Below are 10,000 nucleotides of genomic sequence, written 5' to 3'. Positions count from 1 at the left end.
TCATTCAAAGAAATACCTATAAACTACTATACCAAATTTTCCATAGCAATTCCCGTCCACCATGTTCCCCTTAAACCAAACACTTTTCTAAATTGCTCAATAGGCTTACCCAAAAATGCCACCAAATGTACAATGGCTGCAAGGTGCTACCAGAGAGACCCGAAGACCAACTCCAAACTCCTACTCCTCCTTTTCTGTCTCTACCCGTCTTTTTTTCCCGCTATGGGAGCCCTTCCGGTCACACCCTTACAGTTTATCATGAATATAATTATAATTCCTCTTCAATTATTTGAAAACTATCTGCGTCAGGACTTTCCTATGTCCCAGCAAATTTTCAACACTGTATTTATCACTTTAACTTTTGTCTATCTGCCTTCCGTGTTATTTTCTTGATCCCAGACTTGAATATTGTGATATATCTAGTGATCGCCTCCAACTAGTTGTTTTCGTATTCGTGGCTTCTAGAAGCTTCTGTTAGTCATGGCGTGAACCACGCGCTCAGTTTGACGTCATGGGTCATCTTTTCATCTGACCATTTTTTCTGGATTTCACCCTCATCTTCGCCGTATTGTTCTATTTTTGATGTTGCGACCGGATGGTGCGTCCGCTCTACCTTGCGTTGTTTACGAGATGATGCGTATCTTATCCACGACAGAAACACACAAACACACACACACACACACACACACACACCACACACACACACACACCACACACATAAAACACAACAACACCACAACGATATCACTACTACAATCAATACTATTATATATATATAATATATATATATATATATATATATATATATATTATATATATATATATATACATCTATATATAATGTATATATATATATATATATATATATATATTATATATATATTATAATGATATATTATATTAATATATATATATATATTATAATATATATATATATTATTATATATATATATAATATTTATATATTATATATATTATAGATATATATATATATTATTTATATATATATATATATTATATATAATATATATATATATATATATATATATATGATGGTATGTACACACAACACAGGTTGCCGTTTAAAATCATGATGATTGAAATCAAAATTTAAAACAAAATAATTAATTATATAAATTTTTTCAAGTATAAGTATGAAAATCACCCATAATTATACCTTCTTTATATATATATATATATATATATATAAATATATATATATTTCTGTGTAAATGTGTATATAATCAAATTTCCACATTCCATTAAAAATCAAATTAAAGGGTTGTACTTGTTTACTTATTATATATTATTATGAAGTAATGGATTTATGACAGAACATTCACAATTATTACAGCCTGTGGTTAAAAAAAGACCATTGAATACTTTTTTTGAAAAGTTATTATTCCCTTCATTTGTATAGGTCACCAGGTTCAATTCGTTTCTATGCTCTAACAGTTTCTTTATTTTGTTTTTATTACTTGCATTATCTGTCACAGCACAACGAAGTTCTTGTACCCTACGGAATTGCGGCTTTGAGAGCTCTTCCAGAATTCAACTGAGGCGTACACTGGTGTTATTGTATCCACTCGATATATATGGCCTTTGAGGCCTGTCACAGCAACACATACAACAGGCTCGTTGTGAAGTTAGTACCATTCATCTAGAGAAGACATACAGTTCATCTTTCAGCTCTGTGGCACACTTTGCATATTCTTTTTATAATCATGTGATGAATTTGTCTGCAATTGTTTCTTGTGGAGGAGTGTATCCTGGCCTCAACTTCCCAACCATTTACAAAAACTGAGATGTTTCTATTAAATCTAAATGAAGAGTTGTTTGCAAAGACCATTTAGCGATTTCTTCCATCAATTTACAAATATACAAATAATAAAAGACTGTCTTGGACAAACGTGTCCAAAGTTGTCTATCTATTTTCTATCTGTGTGTGTGTGTGTGTAGAGATATTTTTGTTATCGATAAAATATATATATGATATTTAGATATATATTGATATACAAATTTAGGTATATATATATATTATACATATTATTATATATATAGAGATATATATATATATATATATATATGTATATAATAGATTATAGATATATAGATATATATATATAAATATACTATATTTGTATAGATAGAAAAATAGATAGATATAGCACAATATGATATGTATATATATATATATATATATTATATATAATATAGATATAGTATATATATAATATATATATATATATATATATTGAATCTGTGTGTGTGTGCTTATATGTAAGTATATATGTATATCGATATTATGTTCTTTATAGATATGTATAATTATCATATATATATGAATATATGAATATATATACATATTACAATATACATATACATATAAGAACACACACACAAACCACCATATCTATACAAATGTAAATATAGATACATATATATCTATGCATAAATACATATGCATATTTACATATGTAAATATTATCATACATATATATGATATATACATACACAATTATATATTTACCTATGTAAAGATGTCTACATTTATATATACTATGTAAATATCCAGATGATTTTGAAAATGTAGTCTCATTTTCAAACAAAATCTAAGTTTTTGTATTGTGGGTTTTTATTCAATAGTATCAGCACGGAAGAGGTTTATATATAATATATATATAATATATATATATATATATATAATATATAGATATATATATATAATCATCACACAAATAAATATATATTTACACATAGATATGAATATATAACATATACATACATATATATACATATATAGACAATATATAATATTACACACAAATATATATACTATATATATATATAGATATATATTATTATAGATATATATATATATATATAATATTACTATATGATTATACATATGTGTGTGTGTGCAGGTATGTGTGTTGTGTATGTATGTAATGTATATGCATATATATATTATATATATATAATATATATAGATATTAGAGATATATATATATTAAATATATTAACATATATAGTCATTTACATAGTATACATATTGTATGTATCTATATATGGGTGGAGTGTGTGTATATATATATACATATACATAGATATTGTGTATATATTATAATCTAGTCTATCTATCATCTATCGATATATTTCTGAGATCAGATAAGATATATATATAGAGAGATATATTATATTATATATATGTATATATATAAATATATATATAGACATCTATCTTAAATTATCGTATAAAATATATATATTAAATATATCTATATATAGCTATAATATATATATATATATATATATAATATATATATATATATATATATATATATATTGCTACGCCAGGGGTCTTTGTCTCTGTGCGAAACGTGTGTTAACATGAAAAGGATGACCTGGCATGTGTTAACAAGAAGGGACCGGGGAAAATCATGACGGCAGCGGGCTGTGAGCGGAGGAGCGGAGGAACAAGACAGGAGACGCGGTGGGTGACTGCTCCTGTGAAGACCTCGTGGTATGCCTTGTGACCTTTGTGAAATTGTGTTGCCTGTTATAAGCTGTATTGTGCTGGTGACATGCGGTTCCCCCCTGTATTGTGCCTATAGAAAGTGTATGGGTAAATAACTTATGGACAATAAAGGAAAGACTTGTCCACTTTGGTTTATTTCGTTTGCCCTGCCTCGCCACGTGGCGTTTCCCCTGTGTGTTCTGGGACGCTGTGGTGCTCGGTACCTCTTGGAGCTGTTCAGTGTCACGACCCTGTGGATAGCACGCCGCTGCATAGCCTGCCTTGTGTGGTGCAGAGAGACCGAGGCGGTCGGACGTAAAAATGTGTCAGGAGTGGGATTTGTGATATTGAGCATGGAGAGCGCCGATTTATAATGTGGTATAAAGATGGCAGCAGCCATGAGGAGAGGAGCTATGGATGAGGCAGGACACGAGTGAGTGAAGCCGAGCAGATGGACCTGATCAAGGCCATGCTGCCGGTATGAGGGAGGAAATGCACAAAGGGCAGAAGAGCAGCACAGGGCACTGCGAGCAGGCGCACCATCTCGTCGAGATGCAGGCAGGAAGGCAGAGAACAGTTCTGCCAACTGTTGAGGTGCTACAGAGCAACCTTTGCATGTGTGAAGGTGGAAACTCAGCAGTTACACCGACAAGGCCTGCAAACAGCGTGAGAGTGAAACTGATGGAGGAGGTGCAGACTCTGAAGGCGAGGTTCAGGGCCTGAGGGAGGAAGTGAAGGAGAAAAGGCGCGTCATGAGGTTCGTAACGTGCAAGCAGAGAGGCAGACGAGGTTCTGGAACAGATGGCCAGAGGTCAGATTTTTATGGGTCTGCCGGGGATCCGTGGCAGGAAACCCCCGGGCCTCGGCAGCGTCGTGTCGGAGCGGTGGTCGCGCAGAAGGGCTGGGGACATCGGAACCGCTCCCTGGGGTATAGTGTGGCGGCAAACTCGGACCCGTCCAACCCGGCCTCGTTGCCTCCTCACCCCCTTCTCCCCACGGGGTGTTAGTCCGCACACGTTATTCCCCCCTGCAGCTCTCAGCCTCCAGACTTCTGTGAGGCGTTAAGCAGCTGAGTCGAAGGGAAGGCACGGCCTGGGAGAGGCATATGTCGCACAATTTTGAAAAATGCCTGGCATCTGACCAGGGCTGGAGCCAGGAAGAGAAGACCTGCAGTCTGGGTAAACGGCGCTAAGGGCCCGCGGTGGAAGTGTTGGGGCATTTGCCCATCCCACATGGCCTCTTACACGCTTGGCGGAGGCTTTGGAACACGTTTCGGGCACCACCACCAGGCCGAGGTATAGAGGGCCCACTTGAAGAAGCGGACTCGTGAGGTGGCAAAGACACTGTCCCAGCTGGCGCATGGGATGTGGGAGGGCTGGCATGGAGGTCGTACCTGCGGCTGCGGAAGAGATGATTGGGGTTCCTGGCCCGCGATTTCTTGTTGACGCTTTGAAGGACCAGCAGCGCAAATCTACGTTCAAGCAGGAACACCCTGAGGGACTGCAGGGTGGCGCTGGGAGGGCCTTGGGAGTTTGAGGCCTTCCTGAAGGCAACCAGTGGCCTAGGGCCAGCTACTCAGCCCCGCCATGACTTCCGGGACGGAAGGCCTAAAGTGGAGAAGGTTGCATTGAGGAAGGTGAGACTGAGCACTTCCAAGATGTGTGGGGCTGACGGTGGTAAGGAAGTGCACAGGACGTAGTCGGTGTCGGAGGGCGCAGAGAACACGATTCTCTCAAACAGGACGGATTCTGATGCCTTCAAGCAGAGCGCAAGGACTTTGTGGCAGGTATGGCAACATCGAGTGCATGTCCTAAGACTAAGGAAGTGGTGAGACGGAACAGGCTGGAGAAGGGGGCCGAAAACAGCAGTCCTCGTTCCCGGCCCCGACTTGGGTAAGCTGCCGTTCGAACAGCATGCTGCAGTAGGAGGGCTCAAGAGATGAGAAGCCATGCGCCTGGACAGTGGACACGGGCTGAGAAGACCTAGTCGCGGACTGATATGTTGGCCACAATGCGACTTCCAGACGCACCACAGGACTGGTGGTGTCCCGGGCAGAGTGTGCAGCTCAAGGGGCCAGTGGAGGTTCGTACTGGCGTGGGCAGCATGGTGCAGGCGGCTGCCGGTGTATGTGGCCGATCTGACGGAGAACATTGTTTGCTGGGCCTTGACTACTGACGCAGAGTAGGGCGTGTGTGGACCTTGGACGGGGACGTGGAGAGGGCGCACGGTGAAGATGTGCCTGTCAGAGGGGCTGTGCCGAGGTAGTTATGGCTGAACGACTGCAATTTGCCCCAGGACAGAGTCTAGAATCCGGTGTCAGACTGTCAAGAGTGATGCGTGGAAATAGAGGGCTCGTGGAGCCATTCAAAACCTGCAGCTGGCTGATTGGCGTAGCTGTTGGTCGGAGATTGTTGGAAACAGGGGGAGGGTCAGTTCAGTGTTGGTAGATAACTTCTCTAATAAGGACCTGAAGGTGCCAGCGGTGCAAAGCTGGGCACTTGTGAGGAAGTGGAGCGTCCAGAAGAGTCGTCGGGGGGGAGCGAGAGTGGTTGCATGACTTCTCGAGGACTTGGCGCACAGGCTGTGCGTTACATGGGCCATTAAGATAATCCTGGGTCCATGGTGAAAAAGAAGATGACGTAGCCCCAGTAGCGGCGATGAGGACGTGGCAGACGCTGACCGAGATTAGGACGAGCATTTGGACGGTGAGGGCGATGCAGCAGACGTCAATGGCGACCATGAGCCAGGTCTTGGGACAGAAGATACCCTGTGGGTGCACTGCCCAATCTACCCGCCGCCCACAACTCCTCCAGAGCGACTCCAGCACCTGAGAGCGAAAAAGCCGCGCTGGATGAAAGATTTTCTATTCTGAGACACTGATTTTCAATTACAGTTACTTTGTTTTGAAAGAATTTTGTTTGTTCCTGAGGATCATTTTATTAAATTTTCTGTAGTTTGTTTCAGTTTGGTAGTCAGAGCAGAGGGGTCGTCTGCTTGATAGGGGATAGTGCTACGCCAGGGGGTCTTTGTTGTCTCTGTGACGAAACGTGTGTTAACATGAAAAGGTGACCTGGGCAGCGTTACACAAGAAGGACCTGGCAAACATGACGCAGCTGGCTGTGAGCGGAGGAACAAGCCAGGAGGCGCAGTTGGGTGCTGCTCCTGTGAAACCTCGTGTGTTCCCTTGTGACCTTGTGAACTTTGGCTGCCCTGTTAAAGCTGTATGTGCTGTGTGACATGTGGTTTACCGCTGTATTGTGCCTCTAGAAAGTGTTATGGGAAATAACTTATGGAAAATAAAGGGAAAGACTGTTTTTGCGGTTAATTCGTGCCCTGCTCGCCCTTGGCGTTCCCGTGGTGTCTGGGAAGCTGTAGGCTCGGTTGCCCTTGGAGCTGTCAGTGTTCACGACCCTGTGGATAGCACGCCGCTGCCTAGCCTACTTGTGTGGTGGCAGAGAGACGAGGCGGCCGGTCGCGTAACAAATATTATATATACATATATATATATATACTATATATATATATATAATATATATATATATATATATATATATACACACAACACCACATAGACCAAACACACATTATAAAAAATAGAAATCGATTTATAAATATATATGTATATATATATGTAACTATCTTACATTATATATCTATCTACTACTATAGATATATATATATATATATCTATATATGTATGTATGTATATATATCATATAAATTTTTTATACTATATATCTATATAATATGGATGTATGTATTATAGATAGAGAATATCATATATATATATATATATATATATATTATAATCTATTTCTATGTATTCTAGTGTGTGTGTTTGTATATATGTATATATGCATAAATACATACAAATATAGCATATAGATATTAGCATATATATAATATACTCTATATAGATTATATATATATATATATATATATATATAGATAATATGTATATATATATAAATAGAGTTATAATATATTGTACATTTATATATATATATATATCTATATATAGTCATATATAAGTAACAACATATGATATCTATACATATATAATATATGTATATATATAACATATTATATAATTATATATATATATAAACTTATTCTATTTTTTCTAGTGGTGTGTTTGTGTCTATGTGTGTATGTATATATATCTATATATTATATTATAGATATATAATAGATATATATATATTATATAATATATATATATACCTATATATATATAAATAATTATCATAGTATATATATTATATATATGTATAATATGATATATATTTATATTATTATCTGTATATATACGTCTATTATAATGTATATATAACACATCTATCTCTATATTTATCATCTATCTATATAATATCTATATCTATATCTATATCTATTATTACATATATAGATATATATATATATATATATATATATATATATATATATATATATATATTAAACTATTATTATGATATAACTTATACTATATAATATAAATAATATATATATATATATAATATATATATATATATATATGTTTATAGATCTATTCTTTTTTTTCTAGTGTGTGTTGTGTTTCTGTGTATGGTATGTATATATATAGATATATATATATATAATATATATAGATACTATATAATATATAGGATATATAGATTATAATATATATATATATATATATATATACAGAAAATAAAGAGATAGATGTGCATATATACATGTATATATATACATATTAATATATACAAATATATTTAAATATATAAATATATAAATAATTTAAATATTACATTATAATAAAAAAATATATTTTATATATTACATATATATTATGTAATATATAATATTAAGTATATCTATATATATTAAATATACATATATAATATATAGTATATACATATATAATATATATACATATATATATATAATATATATATATATAGGAATGTCAAGGAACCCCGTTATCCCTCTTCTCTTCTTCTGATGCCCAGTATGGAGCGGGTCACGCACACAGACAGGTTCCCAGTACGAAGTGTATCGCACAACTTACAATGTGTCAGGATGCTCGCTCACGCACTGCCTCTTCTTTCGCGCCTCCCGCCAGTAAGTCCCACTCAGGCAGCCAATCACCGCGCCGGAGTCTCGCGCCCACCCTGCGGCCCCAGCCAATCACGCAAACACTTAATTGCGCGCTTTTCATCGCTCACAACGCACACTACAAGTTAAAAAATGCATTTGGTAAACAATATATATATAAATATATAATCTAGTATAGACTGTATATATATATATAATATGTAATATATTATGTATATATGTATATGTATATATAATATATATAGAAATGTTATTTACATATTTATCTTATTATTCATCTAGAATAGCATATATGATATATATAATATATACTAGATTATATAGATAATATATATAGACTAGACAATTAAGAGATAGATAGATATAGATATAGATATAAGATATATAGACATCTATCGGTATTTTATAGATAGCTATATATTCAACATTATACATATACATTACAGAAATATGGATAGATAGATATATAGTGGATAGAGATACGAGAGAGACGATAGTCTAGAGATGAGAGAGAGAGAGATGGAGATATATATGATAGCAGATATAATATATATAGAGAGAGATAGACAGATAGATATAACATGTAATATAGATGTATATATATGGAATATACGAGACATATAAATATATATATATAGAGTAATAGTATAGCGATATAGATATATATGATATTGTAGACATAGGAGAGAAGTATTGTAGAGACAGATATAAGGATATATAAAAGATATATAATATGTATATATAATATATGTATATATATGGTATATATATTAGATATACACATATATATATTGAGTAGATATATATATATATATATATTAGACATATGGTATATAAAGTATTTAATTACATTATATAGATGAAAAAGATATATGAAATATATATATATATATAGTATGATATATAGCATAGATAATATATATATATATTAGATATAGTTAATATATATGTATAATACATAAATTCACATATATACCTATAATATATAGGTATATATAATTATTATATCTATGATATTATACTATATATATATATATTATATATATATCTATATATTATATATATATCATATATGTCGGTAAGTGATTCACACAACACTTTTATCATATTCACATATATGACAGAGACACAGGACACACACACACCACACACACCCCACCCACTCACACACACACACACACAAAAACACACACACACCACACAAACACACACACGCACACAAACACTTATATATATATACCGTATATATATAATATATATATATATATTATATATATTGTATATATATATATATACATATTATAATATATATACATATATCTACATAGTATAAATATATGTATATTCACAGATGTATACTATATATATATATATATATATATATAA

This window comes from Penaeus monodon, chromosome 8 (genome assembly GCF_015228065.2).
Source record: "Penaeus monodon isolate SGIC_2016 chromosome 8, NSTDA_Pmon_1, whole genome shotgun sequence".
Lineage (NCBI taxonomy): Eukaryota > Metazoa > Arthropoda > Malacostraca > Decapoda > Penaeidae > Penaeus > Penaeus monodon.
This window is presented reverse-complemented; position numbering follows the sequence as displayed.